This window comes from Poromitra crassiceps (genome assembly GCF_964638095.1).
Source record: "Poromitra crassiceps genome assembly, chromosome: 2".
NCBI classification, from domain to species: Eukaryota; Metazoa; Chordata; class Actinopteri; order Beryciformes; family Melamphaidae; genus Poromitra; species Poromitra crassiceps.
The window spans coordinates 39,750,126-39,771,524 of record NC_139624.1 but is presented as its reverse complement, the minus strand read 5'-3'; the positions used below and the strand labels follow the sequence as shown (position 1 = coordinate 39,771,524).

The following is a 21,399-nucleotide window of genomic DNA, read 5'->3' as shown; positions in this document are numbered from 1 at the left end:
TCATATGAGGTACTGTATTTATCGATAGTCTGTGTTACCTGCTGTACAGCAGAGCAGATTATTTGATGTGGGGTTGTATGAGGTACTTATCGATAGTCTGTGTTACCTACTGTACAGCAGATTATTTGATGTGGGGTCATATGAGGTACTTATCGATAGTCTGTGTTACCTACTGTACAGCAGAGCAGATTATTTGATGTGGGGTCATATGAGGTACTGTATTTATCGATAGTCTGTTACCTACTGTACAGCAGAGCAGATTATTTGATGTGGGGTCATATGAGGTACTGTATTTATCGATAGTCTGTGTTACCTACTGTACAGCAGAGCAGATTATTTGATGTGGGGTTGTATGAGGTATTTATCGATAGTCTGTGTTACCTACTGTACAGCAGATTATTTGATCTGGGGTCATATGAGGTACTGTATTTATCGATAGTCTGTGTTACCTACTGTACAGCAGAGCAGATTATTTGATGTGGGGTTGTATGAGGTATTTATCGATAGTCTGTGTTACCTACTGTACAGCAGATTATTTGATGTGGGGTCATATGAGGTACTGTATTTATCGATAGTCTGTGTTACCTACTGTACAGCAGATTATTTGATGTGGGGTCATATGAGGTACTGTATTTATCGATAGTCTGTGTTACCTACTGTACAGCAGAGCAGATTATTTGATGTGGGGTCATATGAGGTATTTATCGATAGTCTGTGTTACCTACTGTACAGCAGAGCAGATTATTTGATGTGGGGTCATATGAGGTACTGTATTTATCGATAGTCTGTGTTACCTACTGTACAGCAGATTATTTGATGTGGGGTCATATGAGGTACTGTATTTATCGATAGTCTGTGTTACCTACTGTACAGCAGAGCAGATTATTTGATGTGGGGTCATATGAGGTATTTATCGATAGTCTGTGTTACCTACTGTACAGCAGAGCAGATTATTTGATGTGGGGTTGTATGAGGTATTTATCGATAGTCTGTGTTACCTGCTGTACAGCAGAGCAGATTATTTGATGTGGGGTTGTATGAGGTATTTATCGATAGTCTGTGTTACCTGCTGTACAGCAGAGCAGATTATTTGATGTGGGGTTGTATGAGGTATTTATCGATAGTCTGTGTTACCTACTGTACAGTAGATTATTTGATGTGGGGTCATATGAGGTACTGTATTTATCGATAGTCTGTGTTACCTACAGCAGAGCAGATTATTTGATGTGGGGTCATATGAGGTACTTATCGATAGTCTGTGTTACCTACTGTACAGCAGAGCAGATTATTTGATGTGGGGTTGTATGAGGTACTTATTGATAGTCTGTGTGTATTACCTACAGCAGAGCAGATTATTTGATGTGGGGTCGTATGATGTATTTATCGATAGTCTGTGTATTACCTACAGCAGATTGCGGTCGACCTGTATTACAACACATTTCTGACCCAAACGGCAATCTGCGGCGTAATACAGTGCGCGGCATGTGTAGGAATACGAAAGTTCTACAGTTGAGAAGATGTAGTGCCAAAGGAAAGGACTGTTTGACGGCAAGGTAAAAGCACTGAAATGTTGTTAACATAGCGTACACTGAAAATTATATTGATTGGTTTAGGTGGGCCTTCTTTTAGGTGGCTAAAATAAGTTTAGCTGCTGACCCCACTCACAGCAGTACATTGCTTTGCTTCTGTGTCAGCTCTCTGCTTCTCCAAACTGGGAGCGCACCGACAGCAATCTGCTGTAGGTAATACACATACTATCAATAAGTACCTCATGACCCCGTGTCAAATAATCCAAACTATCCCTTTAATAGCTCCCATTCACTCTGTTGCCATGGAGACCGGAACCCCTGACCAGCTGAGGGTGGGGGGTGTTTTAGTATGTGAATCAGCATGATAGCCTCTAATTGGCTGTTGACAAATGAGACAATTCGAAATTAATTTGAAAGCTCACACTTTGTGGTAAGGCAGGATGAAGCGCATCCCCCCCCCCCCCCCCCTCCCCCGTGGCTATACCCCCTTCCAGCCCACCAGTCGCTGACCGCTCCAAAGCTCCAACCTAAACGTCCATTTCTCTCTCTCTCTCCATGTGAATACAAAGTACTCTAGGTTGGTGTCCTGGGGCTAGGTATTGGCCAGGCCGTCCCATTAAACAAGCAGTGTTGATTTCCTCCTCTTGTGTCTATTGATCTGCTGGGCTCGGCACCCTGGGGTGCATGGTGATTTACACACATCTGACCCAGCAGGACCCGGCGCACAGCTAAAGAGCACCAGCACGGCGCCGGGCACGAGGACACCCTATTGGCACAGATGTACACACATACACACATACAAGAGAATCATTGGGACCTCTCTCCCAACCATCCAGGAGACAGCACACAAACGCTGCATATCCAAAGCCTTGAACATTGCCAAAGACCCCACCCACCCCCTCAACAGTGTGTTCACCCTCCTGCCCTCCGGCAAGAGATACCGCAGCATCCGGAGCAGATCAGCCCGGTTCTGCAAGAGCTTTTTCCCACACGCCATCAGGCTCCTTAACTCCCTGTGACCCTCCCCACCCCCACCCCCACCCCCACCCCCACCCACACACACACACACACACACACACACACACACACACACACACACACACACACACATACACACACACACACACACACACACACACACTCGGACTTGGACTCTTTGATCCCTCACACACTACCATGGTTGGTAAACAGAGACTTTATTATGACCTTCTCTACCATCGTTGGTACTGTTTAATGTTTGTTTTTAATTTAGTTTTTAAATTAGAGTAGGCTATTTTATTTATTTATGCTGTTTTAAAACCTCTTTAGCATGTGCAATAATCTCCTTAAAGCACTTTATTTTTAATTTACTACCTTTATTGTCGGTTGTCAGTACTTCTCTTGAAATTGCACTATTTGTGGGCTAGATGCAATAAATGCAATAGATGCAATAAAGCTGAACTTGAACTTGAACTTCCCCCATCTCTGAGAGAAAACGGGTGAAAACTAGCTTATGAAAACTACCTGTTTTCTCTGTGAAGTTGACCGATGTAACCACCATAAAACCCATGTATAGCAATTTTACATTTAAAATGTTTAATAATTTACAATATCTAGGCTAAGCTGATCAGTCATAAAACTGAAGACCCAAGACAACCCGCTTAGGCCTATCAATTATTTTAATCTCGAAAGAGGTGAATCTTACAGTGCATCAGGTCCACATTGAACTGCACGCCCCATCAACAATCTCTCTACCACTTTTTCTTTCTGTCACACACACACGCGCGCGCACACAGTTGTACACTCAGAACATCCTTTGAATGCGTCTCCACAGTCATTTCAAGACTACCCACAGAACAACAAAAGAAAAAGAATAGATGCACCATTATCATGTTTTGATGAATAGTGAAATAAAGCACTCAGAAGTGTTATCTCACTCAAAAAACTTGCCTCCTTTCTATGCTACAGTAACAATAGCAAAGGTAGTTTGCTTGTTGACACAAACATTCGCCTTGGCTTTAGATGGTAAACAAAGGGAAAAGCAGCTTTTACAGTAAACAAAGCTGAACACAGTAACATTAGTCATTGTGCTGCATAAACACTTGAACTAAAACTCATACAAACTAACTTCTAACCTTGAAATCAAATGATGGTGAACCAAAAACAATAGCTAGCTAACTACTGTAGCAGACCAAACAACACATGATGCAAACTAAGGCCCACAACAAGAAAAGATAATCACTGGTGAAGTTTTGATAAGCAACTAAATTGATGGCAAAATCAGATGCTGAGAAGCATTAGCCAGCTCACACAAAACAAGGTCTGATATTGTCTCTCAAAAACTCCAAAAGGACATGACTGATCGATGTGACAAAGGTTGAGTACATTTTCATGTACAAATAAAAAGTAAAGCACGCACATCCAATTGATTAGCAGATGCAGGACAAACAAATAATCAACAAATAACCATCAGAAGGTTGTTTGTGACCGAAACGTAATACAGTACAATAAATCTACTGGGAGAAGTCTACAGCAGTGTGCAGACTCTACTTCTTTTACTGAGTACATTTTCATACCACTTAAAATACAGCTTGTTATATTTTACCTATCTAGCTGGCATTGTTGCAATGAGTGCAACAGTAGAATAGACATTAATTCCTAGATTGTTATTATGAACAAGAAATTGTAACAAGTGCAAAAGTCAAAATACGCCTTTCCCAAGGGTGCGCAACACAAATCACTATGCAATACAGACGGAAAAACACAAATGCCTGCACTCACCCCAAGCCAAGACCCGGGAGAGTTCTTCTTGGCATTCAATACAGGAGTCGGATTCATATCCATATCGCAGCCTCTCATCACACTCATTTTAATCATCCTCGTTAATGTTTTTTTAATGACAGTGAACTCAGCCGTAAGCTGGCCGTTGACGAGTGAAGCGAGAATAATGATTGCGTTGTTTATTTGTGATATCTGAATCCGGGGGGGGGGGGGGGGGCTGTTGGGTGTTGGGTGTTTGAGGGAAGCGATGAGGGGATTAAAGCAAGTACAAGGTGTAAAAGCACCGGGACCAAATCTGTCACTAGCATGAGGATTAGATGTGCGTGTCACTGGGCCTCATATCCAACCATGTGATGAGTGTCAAATCCCACATTGGGCTTGTGGAGAAAATTGCATGTTCATCATTTTAGTCCCATTAAAACGCAATGACCTCTGTGTGTGTGTGTGCTCGCGCGAGCAGACTGCGCGCACATGTGTGTTAATCCATGTTTTTACAACACTCGTGGCTCAAAGACGGTCCACCACACACACACACGCACACACACACACACACAGACACAGACACACACACACACACACACACACACACACACACACGCGCGCACCCTTCTTCGGTGGCTATGCACACCAGTAATAATGGCATGCAAGCCCGGGAATTGGGAACAACGCCAACAAAGGAATAAAATGATAAGAGCATTCTTGCCATCATGCTGCGAGGTGACAGGGTTTTCCTCTCCGATGTACAGCTTTTACCCTATTTTACATTCTATTAACATCTGCAACACACACACACACACATGATCTAACTTCACTCAGATCAATGTGTGCCGGTTCTTGCCTAGACTCTCCATTCCAGAGATAAAACCTGTGCCTGAGGCAAATGTTCGGCTGTATTGGAGAGGAACATACAGTATGAGTGATTGTGTACGAGTGTGCGTGTCTTCATGTTGATATGCTAAGTAGGGTTTTTCCTGCTTCAGAATGGGCCTTTAGTGTGTGACTACGCATGACCGTAAACATCAGGGATGCAAACTAGGCGCTTTTCGGCGCATCACACTTTTTGCATCTCAACTTGGGTAATTTCTCTGATTCGTCCAGGGGCGGGTCTTGCCAAGTGAATTTCAACTCCTGCGCGATCCATAACTACCGCGTGGTGACGTTAAAACGAGAGGACGGACCAGGGGGACAAACAAGTGGCGATATGCGTGGACTAGGGATGTTCATTTTGAAAAATTTCCATAATCGAAAATCGGGAAAATTAACGATCAATTATCGATTATCGATAGCGTAATAATAATAATATATATATATATATTATTATTACGCTATCGATAATATATAATAATAATAATAATAATAATAATAATAATAATATATATATATATATATATATATATATATATATATTTACTCTGGTAATAACGTTGCGCGTTCTCGGCCAGCTATAATGGCGATGCCTCTGTGTAGTAAGAATATCAGACACTAGCGCTGTGGCCAGGTAAACAAACATGTTACATGTCAGGTTACATGATGTAAGGCAATCGGCGTCTTCCAGCTTAGCTGACAGCACAAGAGTCAAATCAGCAGGCCTGAGCCTCACTGAGGTCCACAGACCGCTGGGTGCGTTTGTTTGTGTCCCTGGCGCATGCCGGTGTGAATTCCCCATGTTTAAAACAGTTTTGTTGGCACAAAGGCCCGTGCCCAGCCAGAAAACTAGAGACTATATGAAGCTCCACCTCACGTTAGTCGGCTGTGCAATGGAGTGGGGCGAGGAGGAACGAATTCCACCCAAACCTAGTCCGATTTTTTTTTTTTTTTAATAATAATAACAATAATTGATCCAAATTCCACATGATCGATTCAATTCCTTAATGATCAATTATCGAGATTTTCGATAATTGATGAACATCCCTAGCGTGGACTGAATACAGGTGGAAACGGCAAACCGTTTGACAATTGGTGCGACAAATTAACTTGTTTGCTCTGCACTGTCACACAACCAGGCAGCAGAGAGAAAGTTGTCTTTCCACGTGAGGTAGACTCTGGCTGACCCCGACAGCATCTGCTGCACAGTGCACTCCCATGTCGTATCTGCCAAAACAAGTGATTGCCTGTAATCGCGCAGGTTATATAACGTTACATCCTAACGTTACAGCTAACGTTATCTGGTTACAATCATAATGTGCAGCGCATCACTTTATGTCCGTGGTAACAGCAAAGGCATGTTGTTGTTTACAGTTGTAGCATAGTCGGGCATTAACCTTACATTTAGGCTACATGATTATAGGAAAGTATTGTTTCCGCTATGTTTATGTGTTTGGTATGTCTAATAATAATATCCTTGTTTAGGGCTGGATTTGGAAACTAGACTATAATAAACATTATTTACGGATGGGTTTTTATATAAAACAAATAAAATATTTTGATAACAAAACAGGGACACTAGAGTGGCCCACAGAGTTACATATAACATGTAATGCATTTTCTACAAGCATGATGTATAGGGAGTAACAGGTTCATATTGTCACCAAAACACACATTGGATCATAAATTAAACCTACTGATGTGATTTTGTGATTAATCAATGGTTAGGGTTCACACATATGCTCAGGTGCCTAATCGTTATTAGAGTTCACAGTATGTAGCCAATCTGTGAGTAATGGCTCTACTAATACTATACTATACTATACTAATCCATGGGCACGGTTTAGGAGTAAATTGTAATAAAACCGTGCCCACTGAGCTACCATATTGTTTTTGTACCAGGCAACACCTGGGGTGTTCCACAGTTCTCCTTTATAAATTAGCAATGCTGCCGTTTGTTGAATATTCACTCATTCAGCACAGAAATGTGTCAATTGGCACGGCACGCCCAACCCCCCTGTGGCGGCACGCCGCTTTGCAGCGCAGCACACCCCCTCCTGCACATCTCTCTTTTTTCACCATGAGTTTGCATCCCTGAAACATGGTCGGAGTGCTCATGCTTACTAGACTGTCGTGCGTACATGACTTTTGCTTTAGTGTCAGGGTTATCCCCAACACAAATATATCAGTTATTGTCAGAAAATATGGAGCCATGTGTTTTCACAGCACCCCAAGCGTTAGAAATTTGAAGGTACAAATGTGGGACTTTACCTTTGAATTTCTCTAAAACTATACAGTAAAAAAAAGAAGCTTGGTTTTGAGTTAGTATGCAGTCAGGCTTGTCCTGAAGTCAAATATATCAGTCATTGTCAGGATTCTTTTGGCCTTGGACCTCTGGGGGTTGGCTAAAACCTCTTTGGGGCAGTGCCAGAAATGCCTCTATGCAGGAAAAAGCCTGTCAAGGTGTGTGTCTGTGTGAGGCGTTAAGAGGATATTTAGCAGCTTTTCTGCTTGACTGCTCCTCTTTATGAGCTGCAGAGAAGTAGAGGTATTCTGTCCACCCCATTGATCCACTCGCCATTTTCCCATTTGCTTTTGCACTAAACACATTATTAATCACCCTGGCATTGTTTGTCCCCGTTTAGATGACACTGTACGCATGCACCCAAACAGTGGCCATTACTGCCAGCATCACATGACTACCGGTACATGCCTGTCACATGGATATTTGTATGGGAGTTTTTTTGTTTTTTTTCTCTCACTGCTTGGCATTTCTCACAATACCTCACAATTGATCTACCTGGCCTCACACTCCTCCTCAATCATTAAGCTGACTATATGCCAATATAAGGGTTGGCGATATGACTTCAAGTCAATACCACCTTTATTTCAAACTTTTACCTTGATTACGATTAATGAACAATTATTTTATAGACTTTTTTTTTTACACTGCCCACATCGTTCTCTGACAAGGTGCTGTACTGTACTCTACTGTTTGTTGGTGTTTTTGCTCATGTTCCTATTCTTCGCTTTGAGTCTGAATGCGGACTAACGTTAGTCGGACCGAATGTTTTATGGTCACTCAAGATTCTCTGGATCACGTGTTGGCTTGGTTCGAGCCTTAAAACTCGTTATATTTGGATTTATCGAAATGTCTATGGAGAAAATGGACGCGGAACTTACTAGACTTCCGGGGCAAATTATGTCACGAAAAGTCACATGCCTGTTGAGCTCTATAGGCGAAAGTATTAACAGAATTAATTTAATTAATGCATTAACCCATTGATACCTAAGCTTCTCTAGAGCGGCACTCTAAACCTACTGCACGTTTGTAAACACCCCCTGTAAACCTGACGTTTTGTGCTCAAGTTGCCAGAGCGGTCGGAGTTCACTAAAGCCTTCATATCTCAGGCTCTATAGCATGTAGAAACATAAAATAAAAAGCATTTGAGAGCTTAACCCTTTGGCTTTTAGTATTATATTTACCCTAATGTTTTATTTTTTATTTTTTATCTTTAACCCCAAAAAATAAAAATGAAAAGATTCTAATGCATTTTAAGAAATGTTAATAAAGATTACAGCAAATGTAACCCTTCCAAATAAAAATAAATAAAAAAAGCCACGGGTTTAAGCTCTCAAATGCTTTTTATTTCATGTTGATAGCTACTATAGAGGCTGAGGAAATAGGTTCTGTTGAACCCTTGACAATTACTGCAGCAAGAGTAACGTGTAGCGATAGTTTCGCAGTCGTCTTGAAATACAACGGCAAATTCGCCAAAATGTCACTCACCCAATGAGCCTTGGCTAGCGTGTCAACACAGTCACATCATAATCTGTGTCTGGAATCTTCTTATTCATTGATGTCTTTAAAGTAAGTCATACTCCATTCAGGTCATCACTTATTTTATTTTCTGAAACACGGCCATGCAGAATTGCCACCGTGCAGCAGAAGAACGTTCAGAATTTCCAACCTTGAGTAAAACCTTGAGGCTATTACAGATTGGAACATGAGATAAATACATCTGAAATTACGTCGGCATCATTCATTTCATCCTCTATAATAACTAGAGTTGTTTGGGAATCGTCTGTGTCTGGAATGCCGCTTCCTTGACTTGCCGTGTAGTTCAGCTTTGGAAAACTTTCCACACCGTCGAGGCAAAAATAAAAAGAAAAAACTACAAAACCCACAATGCATTTCACCTCCGCCACGTCTGTTTCAGCAAATCATGATGCATTTCATCAGTCACATGTCTTGAAACAACGATATACACGTCACTACGCGTCTGTGTTGTTTTCCGTGTTAAAGGGATATACATGCAAATGCTGCATCAGGTATCAATGGGTTAATTGACAGGAGCAAGATTAAGTCGGTTAGAGTTTCGAAATGTCATGTTTCAATACATTTTCAGGTAATTGCCCCAGCCCTATGCCAATGTATTTCCCTGCAGTTGATGAGTATTGAATGCGGGCTCTCCCCAGTGTGTGCTTATAGGCCGTTTTGAAGTAAGTTAGGTTTAAGAGGAGAGCCAGCAGTGCTGCCTCCCACCACCCCGTTCCTTTTATTGTTGCTAAGACACAAGGCTGGAGCTCAGAATACAACTCTTTCACCCTTGTTTTTTCTGCTCAATAATTGCAGAGCCTCAAATACAGATGATGTTTTTGAAGGTACAAGTTGAAGCCTCTTGGCTGCCTTGGCAACAAGAAAGTAAATGGGATGAAATGATCACAGGCTGACTGTTTTTTTGTGGAAACAATACTTAAGCCTTGACACATTAATGTGAATCTCTGCTACCTTGGTTTATTTGAGTTGTCAAATTGGATGCGGGTAGATGACGTGTTCAGATGAGTTGACCAACTTAGCTCCCATGCTATGGAGGCAGATTTGGAGCAGTAAGCATTAGTCAAAAACTCTTAAAGGGTAGATAAACACTAAAATAATTTTTCCCCCAGCTTTAAATCAATGTATATGGCTACGTTCACACAGGGCACCCAAGCCTCGCCTACGCCTTGCCTTTACCCACGCTTTTAAATAGGCGTCCTTTTTAGTCAATGAGGCTGTGTACACAGGGCGCCTCAACATGAACCTTGCGTGTACCCACGCCTTGCCTGAGCTGCGCCGATTTTATCGTTTAGGCGTGAGTTCTATTTTCAAGCCGACTAGGCGCGTGAAGGCAGACTTCTTCTGTCAAGCCATGAAGGAAAAACGCTATATCCGTGGGAAATGGCAAAGTCAACTGAATTTCAAAATAAAATGGTGTTACTACAACAGTGTTGAGCAGAGAGAGAGAGAGAGTGATTGACGGGTGGCTATCACGTGGGGCTTTCTCCCAGTCGGCAAACAAATCTTCAGGAGAGAAAATAGCGACCGAAGAAGCAAGATGGACAATGGAAATTTAATCCGATCAGCATTAACAAATGAATGATTACAGAATGCGAGATTGCTTGTAAATATCACAAGGCTACAAAACAAAACAGCCTACTATTTTCTCGTATATAGGATACAACACTGTCCATTGTTGTTGTGCCAGCACATATTCTTGCAAGATTACCTCTCTAAAAACTCCGACTACAGTCACCCAAGAAGGAGACCTGGTTATACATATCCAGCATCAATAGCACATTCAATATATCCGATTTATTTGACCTACCCATGATAATTCGGGACCACACGTGACAAAAAAAAACACTTGGGAGAGAGGAGAGGCGCTTGTGACTCGGCTCAGGTTCAGCTTGGAATAGGCGTGCAGTGTGATCACAAAAGCGTGTGATAGGTTCATGCCCAGCTCAAGGTCTGGAGGCGTGGGTTGAGGCAAGGCAAGGCGTAGGTGCCCTGTGTGAACGTAGCGTATGGCTTTTGAGTAGTGTTGCTGAAGGATTCTGGGCAAAATATCCACATTTGAGAGTAAACTGTCAGAATTCTACACACTGTATACTTTTCATGTAGCAAGAGTGCCCTCTAGGGATTGACACCTACTCTTGCAGTTGGGTCTGCCAATTGGCTGATCTTGGCTTCCGATGATGTATCACCAAGAACCCCTTTCCCACCCAGAGTCTCATTCACTCAGGTCAGAGAGCTTCAGAAATCTTGTCCAGAGTGCTTCCAACACGCACAGACACAGCGCTTATTTTTTGCTGTCAAAAAAGTTACATTGATAAGCAGTGCCTCTCCAAAAGTCAAACTATTCTCTGCTTGAGGCGCCCAGAGCGCTCCGCCCAAAAACACTAGCCGTCAAGAGCGCTTAAACACCAGGTGCAGTGCTGGGAAGAGCAGTGTTCCTAGTGCATCCTTACCATCGAGAAATAATTGCAGAAACGCGCTGGCAGCTCAATTAACTGCTTCTCGTCAACATGGCCCCTAAGACCGCTGCTTTCACTGTATCTTTTCTCCAGAGTGCTCTCTCTGCTTTTAGCTTTTTTTCTTCTTCTTGTTCTTCCCCGACACAAACTGAGACAGAAGGTTTTTACCTGCATAGTGTGGCAGGGCTGTAACCAGGGTTCCGAAATAGGGGAGGTCCAGCAAGGGGAGGCGGATTGAGTTTTTTTTTCCCCTTTTTTAGCCATATTTAGAGTAATATATAATTTTAAATCAACATTAGGATTATACTGTTGTGATGTCATTATTCAGTATATTCTCTTTCATGTCACCACCTGCTCAGCTCTCCTGTCAACATAATTGTAACTAACAAACACAAACTGTTTTAGCCAAATTCATATCAAAATGACACCTACAAACACAGGTACACAACCCAAGCCGTACACAACACACAAAGTCATCATCGATAATAAAAAAAACATACAGAGGGACATTTATTTATTCCTGATAGGAATGATTGAAAAATAAAATAAAATATATTATGTTGTTTTTAACTTTACACCACCTCTTTTTGTTACTTATTGGGTCATGAAACTGAAACCATGCATATAGCCACCTGCATACCTGACTTCGGGAGCTTGGCAATTGGCATCATGCATGATTAGCCAGTAGCATCCCAACGTGTCACACAGGTAACATTACTTAAGAGACAGACTAGACACTTACTTTCTTGGTTGTTGCTAAAAAATCTGTCAGTGTCACTCACTGTCTGTCGTTCACTCGCTCACTGTCTCGCAGCTCGCTCACCTTCAATTATCTCGCCAGGCAGACAGACAGTCATCACTCACCACCATGCTGCTGCTCTCTCGGAATCAAGTTATATCCAGCTCTAGCTGGACTTGACAAAAGTTAATCGTCCAATCGTAGGGTTTAGTTGGCACACTTCACCTACAGGTATCCCTCCCATTTTTTTAATTGAATTCATTAGTATTACTATATTGCAATAACACACAAAGGCAAATCTAAGACAAAAAAGGTCAAATTTATTCATGCTGAACTTGAAATTCAACGTTTCTAGTATTATAGTCAGGACCTCAAATTAATTTTGCAAACTAGGGGGGAATTCCCCAAGAGGTGGTGGTGGCACCATGGCAGTAGACAAATTCCAAGTAAAAGTGCAAATACTCAACTTACTACTATTGACTGTGACTGCCCCAGAGGGAATCCAAACTGCTCACACTGGCATTATTAGTGCCAGGCTTTACCCACAGAACCACACAGGAGAGCCAGGAGAGGTGAAGGAAGATAAACGAGTTCTCTCATATCTCATGTGTGATTTTACCTTTCCTTTTTAATTCTTCTGTGCTTGTTATGCCTCCGCCGGCGATAGCCAGGCCGGAGGCATTATGGATCCGGGTTGTCCGTACGTACGTATGTCCGTACGCATATCTCAGGAATGCCTTGACGGAATTTAAGGATGAACTGATTAGATTTTGGTGGTCAAAGGTCAAAGGCCAAGGTCACTGTGACCTCTCGAACGCCATTTTCAAGCTTGTTAGCGCAACATCTCAGGAATGCCTTGACGGAATTTCATCATATTTGCCTCAAACATCGACTTGGACTCAAGCATGAACTGATTAGATTTTGGTGGTCAAAGGCCAAGGTCACTGTGACCTCTTGAACGCCATTTTCAGGGTCAGCGATAAGTAGGTCAGCGTTGAGATATTTTGAACTTTGAGTGCAGAGCAAAGTTTTATGTGTGTGTGTGTGTAGGCGCCTTAACTCATTCATGGCCAGTTTAGGACTGCCAATATTTAGCCCAGGCCAAAGATTTTCATAATTGTTGGTCATCTTTCAAGACCCACAGTAAATTATCTATTAGCACCAAAGTGATTTGCAATACCTCAAAATGAAGATGTACGTCTCTGGGTTCACCAGAAAAAAAAAGTGAGCTTTTAGCATGTTCTGTACTCTACTTATAGCCATTTATATACACCCTGTTTTCACCCAAAAGGTCTCCCTGAGAAGATAAACAGGAGAAAAGGCAATTTTTGTAAAGGGCACAATCTCAGGCAGAACTCGCTCTCAATTCTTTAATTTTGAACTGTATTGACATCAGACAATGTAAATATTATTCGTTATGACACAAATGACAAAAATAAATAAATATATATATATATATATATACACATGAAGTGCTTTTTTTTTTACATTCAACAATACAGTTTACTCAGTGTGAGTGAGTGTGCAGACAGACACACAGACAGACAGACAGACAGACAGACAGACAGACAGACAGACACACCGACAGACAGACAGACAGACAGACACACACACACACAGACACACACACACACACACACACACACACACACACGATCCCCCTTTTATCTTCGTTACGTTGTTTCCGGGTCTGAGTACTGCTGGCGTCTGCTGCTGTGACTGCCGCTTCTGCCTTGTTAGCTGTTCGTGTGTTTATTTTGTTTTGTTCTGGTCCACCCGTCCTCGTCCATGTCTCCCTGTCCTATCCTCCCTGCTATTTGATCGTTCCCGTTTTCCCCTCGGCTATTCAACACGTCCTCACCGCCCTCTGGATTACCCGTCAAACTGATCGATCATTTCCTCATTCCTCCGATGATCAAACACATCTCTGGATTCCTTTCTCCCGTTTTCTCCCGGCTGGCACACAGGAAGGCGACCAGCTCGTGCAGCGCGCCGAGGGGCGTTTCAATGGCGTTTCTCCTGTCTGCACAAGGAAGCGTTTATCCGTTTTCTGTTTTTCCTCCTGCTCAATTTCAAAACAACAGCTGCGGTATGTGTTTGTTCACGTGTTGTCGGCTTGTCTTAGATGCTAGGGACCTGATACCATGTCACAGGCTGGGGAAGTGTTTGAACTACGCGCTGCACTAATAAAAACAAAAACACGTCAAACACGTCATTGGCTGGGAGGGCTATTCCTGATAACACGTCAAAGACGTCTTTGGCCATGAATGAGTTAAGAGTAGCCTGGTAAACCAGCCCGTCACGTGAACTCACATTTCATTTGGTTCTCCGTGACGGTCTGGCCCCGGCGCCATGGGGGGGGGTTTAGCAGGGGCGGGAGCATGGGCGGGCGTAGTTGCCTTGACAGACAACTCCTTCAGCCAATCAGCGTCGGATCCAGTCAAACCCAAATCCACTCGGGAGAATGGCAAAAACATATTTACCGCTGAGAAACTCTGCGGTTGCGGCGATACTCCTGTACTTGTTTAATTGTTGTTATTGAGTCTATTTCTGCAATAACTGCACTTTATGGCTGTTTTAAACTAGACAAACGCTGACATGACTCCTCGAGACGATCAGGCAAGTTGGCGGCCATTACTGTTTTGTTAGTGCAGTGCTAGTGGCATTCCTGATTGGCCAACTTGCGCCGTTAATAACAGCGGAGTCGCTGATTGGCTCTTCCGCTCTGCAGCTTCTGCTAAACCCTCCCCATGGCGCCGGGGCCAGACCATCACGGAGAGCCAAATGAAATGTGAGTTCATGTGACGGGCTGGTTTACCAGGCTACCTTAAAGGAACACTCCGCCCATTTTCAACCAGCTTTGTATCATTAGAACATCAGTAGTATATCAGAAAACTGTAAACGGTTTTGAAGTCTGTCATTTAGTTTGACAGTTATTGAGTGTTAAAGTGTGGACCAGTGACATCACTGGTCCACACTAACTCAAATTAATAACTCATTAACTCAAATCAACTCTCAATAACTGTCAAACTATTCATCATTCATCTAGTTTGACAGTTATTGAGAGTTGATTTGAGTTAATGAGTTATTAATTTGAGTTAGTGTGGACCAGTGATGTCACTGGTCCACACTTTAACACTCAATAACTGTCCAATTAAATGACAGACTTCAAAACAGTTTACAGTTTTCGGATATACTACTGATGTTCTAATGATACAAAGCTGGTTGAAAATGGGCGGAGTGTTCCTTTAAGAGTGCAACACAGAAGCATTGAGAAACCACACAGATCTTCCCCTGACTAAACCTTCTAGGAGGTGACTAAGCATTAGCTATGCGTGTGAGTGTGCTGAGCTAAAGCTCAAAGCCCTAATGCCACTGCCTCGCTTTGGGAGAATACAAGCTACAGTCTTTTTTTCTAAACCCCCTTTTCCTCATATCTATGATATGGTGCTTTTAATCTTTTATGAAGCATATCTAATATCCATATTCAAAAGGCTGCCTTTTTTGCCAGGCGTAATCTGTATCTGATAATGTTTTAGAAGCAGAAACTACGTGATAGACTTTGAAATAGGAGTTCACACTACTACAGGTGCTGATGAAAAGACTTGTCCTGCCCACAAACTGACCTCTGAATCCCTGACCTGTCCATCTCAGGTCAGAGATCTGCTGATTTTTCTTCATTGTATTTGTATGTAGTGGCCACAGGCTGTGGAGCGCACGCTGTCACATGCCTGATTCACCACACTGGACATCAAACGGCACAGAAAGGAGACACAAAGGACATAAAGCACACATGATTCTCAGACCACGAGAAAAGTTAATATCTGCACAAATAAGCATGCAAACCCTACAAAATATCCCAATAACTTAGGCCTATGTAATTGGCTCGCATTTCAGAAATATCGCTATCATCTCACGAGGTTCAGGCCGGGGTCATGTCTTGTTTCCTGGCTGGGAAGCGGCTGTCTGCCCAGGGGGAACCGTGAGCCGTTCCCTGCTTTGGCTGCGGTGAGCCAGCCAGGCACTGTAACCTGGATTTACATCTTATTGTGTTTGTGACGTAGACTGTTATTGAAACCTGCCCGGTAAGTTTCAGATTTGTCCGGTAAAATAAATAATTTTGCAGACTCTTGTCTTCCTCTGCTCGGAGGCACTGCAGGGCACTCGCTACTCCCTACCCCGCCCCTCACCCCCCTCCTCTCACACAAACACCGCCCCCCCCCCCTTTCCGGCATTGAAATGGTGTTGCTTGCTTGGTGACATAATGGCAAAAAAGCTTGATTTGGCTAACTTTGTAAGTAGTGCTTCTTGTGTGCCTGGGTCTCAGCCTCAGTAGAAAAAAAGCCAATGAAATGTTGCATTAAGCCACTTATCAGGGTTGAGCACATTCAGATAATCCTGCATGCTCAAAGTGGCTCCTGTTATACAGCCGCTTGTGTAGGACTGCGGGCGCCAGAGTTCCCCCCTCTTATTGGTGTATGTGTGCGTGTGCATGCACAGTGAGAATGCAGTGTGTGTTATGTGACTTTTGATGTTGGGTGCTGTGTGTGTGTGAGGGTGATAGTTGATCTGTGGGGAAATTTGAGGTATGTGCGTTCAAGTAGATGCAAAGCGTGTGTAGACCCAAGCGTCACCAGGTCCCATGGTTCAAAATCCTGATGGGGATCTCTTCCTCCTCCTGAGTCTGGGTTTTTCTCTCTCAGCCTGAGGTTTCTTCCTTCCACTCCTTCCTTTCACTTCATTAAATGATAGCCAGCTGCTTTTACAGACTACTGACAACTAGGGGTGTCACGATGCTATAATTTCTACTTCAATACCGATACTCAGAAAAATATCGATACTCTAGACCACGTGTCAATCTCAAGGCCCGGGGGCCAAATCCGGCCCGGCACCTCATTTTATGTGGCCAGCGAGAGCTAGCAAACAATACAATTTATTTGTGCAATACAATTCTTTGCAAAATGGCTAAAAATAGCTATTGTTAAATTAAATAATAGGTGTAGGCTACTAGTTGTCTGTTTGCCATTGTTTCCCTATAATTCTAATGGTACTGTGGCCCGGGATGAAATTGAGTTTGACACCCCTGCATACCATTTTCGATACCACGGGAAGGGGGGGATGACGACACATCAAGAGGCATAACAAAAAAGTTAGACAGATGGACGGACAGATGCACACTTCTCCGTAACATAGGCCTGATAAAAGGTTGAACTTAGACAGCAGATTCCCCCTGCTCTAGCCATCAGAACACGTTAAGCTTGTTGAAGCAACAGATGCCCACCAATGATAGGGAGGGAAAAATCAGTGATTTCTCATTAAAAGAAACACTGCTGCTATTGAAACTGTTGCAAATGAGTATTGTATCCGTTTCACATTTTTAGTATTGATACTTATCGATACCTGTTGCCAGGGGCGCCGCCAGGGATTTTGGGCCCCATGACAGGACATAGCATGGGCCCCACTGATGCCGGCGTCCGAAGGGCGCCGGCGAAAAATTTGGGCTGTTTGAAGCTGATTTAGAGGATAATATCGCATTTTAAATTATATTAGGATAACACTGTAGTGTTGTCATTATTCAGTCTTAACCATCAATATTTGTTCCTTTTCTCACTCTCATCCCTGTTGAATCATCATACTCTCTCTCTGCTCTGAATACACCAGAGGGAACAAAGAAACACTATCAACTAATGACTAGAAATAATATTGATACACATGTGGAGTCCAACAGGAGAGTGTTTAGCATGAGACTGTTGTGATATCATTATTCAGTCTTAATATCATTATGTTCTCCTTTTCTCATTGGCTGTCATTTGTGGGCTGCTTTTCCTTTCATATGATGGTCATTATGTGGACAAATAAATTGTGTTGATCCTTCTTATTTTTTTATTATTATTATTACTTATTATATACAGTAGTTAAGAAAAGTTGAATAAATGTTCAGATGGCGCGGGACAGACTAGACAGTTCTCTAGGTTAACATGGCAGGCAGAGTGATTCACGTAGTGTAGCCTATCTGCCTCGCCTCACACAGAGACAGGCAGACAGCAGCTGCACCATTCCAGCACTCACCTCACCTGCCTTCCTATAAAACTGCGTGAGGAACTGTTGTCCTTTCTTTTCTCTCTCCTCTCTTTCTTTTGGCATGTTGCTGGTCTCTCCTCTCTCCTCTCATCTGATTGATCAGCGCGCAACTCTGCCCACCACGCTGCCTGGATGGGAGGCGTGCCTATTTCTCAGCAGGGAGAAACCATTTCTTGAAAATCGAAGGGGTGTGTGTCTGCAAGAGGATTTTTTCTTTTTTGCCAAAAAGAAGCAATTCGTTTTACTAGTACATTGAATAAAATAGTATATTCATTACAATAGGTTAATAATTTAATACTGCAAAAAATTGCCTAGTGTCCAAGCTTTTAGGGCCCTTGAAGCTGACAGGGCCCCTGTCAGCTTCAAGGGCCCTTAGAATCGTCCTACCTTTCCCCCCCTATACGGCGCCCCTGCCTGTTGCAATTGAGTATTGTATCCGATTCAAATTTTCAGTATTGATACTTTTTCGATACTATCAATACTTTTGACAACCCTACTAACAACACTGCAGCAACTTAAAGCTCTCTCTTACATACACCTTTTCTTGATTTCTCATTCTCTCTTTCTCTGTCTCTCTAGTTGTGTTTCCATGAACATATTTAGATTTTTTTGTTTTTGCCTTTTACGAAAAACAGTTAATGCACAAAAGGGAGATGGAAACTCATCTGTCCAAGCCTGAGGTTGTCACTTGTTTGTTCACAGCTTGCAGCTTGTCCGGTCTGCTGCGATGCATTCTGCTGGCAGTACAGAGCGGCGCCCTGACCGGCCCAAACGGCCCGGTAATCCTGGAGCAGATCAAATGTTGTTCTGGATCCTAAAGTGTTGCACCCAAAGGATCTCACTCTGTCCCTAAATTGCCTTTTGCACAACTCCCAGAACTGTTTTGTTTTGTTTTGACTCGTTTCTCAGATATAGATAGATGCACTATACATATAGATATAGATACACTGTCAGAAATACGACCACCAGCAGATTACACGACATAATAATTATTACTTCTCCTATGGCAAGTAACTATTGGAAAGCGCTCTCTCTCTCTCTCTCCATAATCTTGTCTCACCCTCGGGCCCACACACAACCTACCTATTCGCTTCACAGCCGTTTATGGAAACACACCTGATTTGAATTTTAAGATTGTTGACTTTTCAAACATTTGCTTAGAATTGGTGCAAAACCTGAATGGAAACATGGCTTCTCTCTCTCTCTGGCTGTATCTCTGTCTCACTCGCTCTCTCTGTCTCCTTTCTCCCGGGCCTCCCTCGTCCTTCTCTGTCTTTGCTTCTTCAGAGCAGCTGTTCCCCCCCCTCACATCCAGACCCCAAATCCAGGTTCCAGTTTGAGGCCACACCTCTGCTCAACAGTCGCAGGTGTTTCCCTCATAAATGTTTTATTGAAGGAACAAAGAAGCCTATTTTCTTGAATGCTGTACATCAACTTTTACGGGGGGGGGGGCTCACTACCTCAAGGTCGTCAGTCAGTATAACGGAGAGGAACCAGTCTGTAGAAGTGGTGTCATTTATTGTCATTCATTTTAATTCAGTTATAAGCATTTCAGTTTTGCCATCACTTTTCTTGAGTGGTTCATTCAGACCATTCCCAATCAAATTATTTTCGGCAAGGTGGCACCCTATCAAGATGCTGTGTGTGGAGGGGGTGGGGTTAAGCTGCATTAGGAAACATCCTGGAAAAACTGGCATCAGTGTATACAGAAACATGAATCTCTCCCACACACACACACTGTCACAGTTTGCAATGCGCACACACACACACACACACACACACACACACACACACACACACACAAACTCCCATTACACTTGCAAACATGTTTCCTCTGGCGCAGTCAGCCACGCTTGTCCCCTCGCTGAGCAAAGACATTTGGTATCGTTCCTCCTGCTATCCTCCACCTCATCAGTCCCCTCCACCACACAATCCATTGCCCCCCCCCTCCTCCTCTGGGGGGTTCTTATAGATGGCTTTGCCTTATCAGGAGATCGGTTAGATGGCCCGTGGAGAATGGGCCTGGAACTTCTCTAATCTAACATCGCTTTGTCAAAGCTTTTAATCTATCATCACCTCGCTTAATGGAGAACCGCTGGTGTTCTGGGCTCACCGCTTATGGAATCTGACGATATATTTTGCTTTTCCATTTCGATCTACTTTTTGCTTTACACTCTTCACATTCCCGCTTCTTTTCTGTTGCTTCTCTTGATCTCCTCTTCTTTCTGTTCGTCTTGTTCTCAGCTTACTCTCATTCCTCCTGTTTTTCCCCATTCTCTCGTCTCTCCTCCATCCCACAATCACCTTATTACCCGTGTCTGGCCACACACAGCCATTAAACACAAATATAACTAACAGAAGAAGTAAGGCGCAAAGAAAGAACGTCATTTCCTCATATACTGTAAATGGCTTCACTTGTTGATAAGGCTGAATAGACGTTACCCCGTCATGTCTGGGCTATGAGGAAAGGAGGAGTTTCCATGGCGCAGCACGGATAAAATAATTTCCTTCATGCCAATGAGAATGGGTTATCTGCATGGTTACAAAATGAATGACGTGTTTAAAAAGGGAAGATGCTGCACGTTGTGCTATGGGTGAGAGGCATAGATAGTATATACCGGTAATAGATCTGGATAAAGTGAGCCCATTGGGTTTTGATACCAGAAAATGAGGCTTGAATCTCCCACTTCCTGCTCATTGTTGATAGAGACACTGCGTAACGCGTCATCATTCAGAAACCACGCCCAAGACGGGGGAAAACACAAACTCCTGTCCAATCCTGGCGTTCTCCTATGTCACGTGCATGGTTGCGTGTTGCACCAAAAGATTGTATATACGGAAGATGAACACTCCAACTTACTTCTTGACAGCTAGATCCACATTTTTCTTCTCGCCAATTCTCAATGGCTTCCTTGTTTTGCTCAGGAGTACAAAAAACTTTAACTGGCGATTTTTTACATTTGTTTTCTGCGCAGCCCCACCACACAACAGCTTTTAGCTATGTTTAACCCATTTCAGCCTATTTTCGCCTAAAAAATAGCCTCTAAAACCTAAGTCCGATTTGATAATAGACCCCCAAATCCTGAACTTTTCATAGAAATGTCAACGCCTACTAAAATAGTGATATCT

General features: G+C 42.9%; 1 protein-coding gene across 1 annotated transcript in view; it reads left to right on the top strand.

The window, feature by feature from the left end:
- Positions 1 to 21,399, top strand: part of snd1 (staphylococcal nuclease and tudor domain containing 1) — a 400,387-nt gene that overhangs the window by 68,651 nt on the left and 310,337 nt on the right. The window lies entirely within an intron of this gene.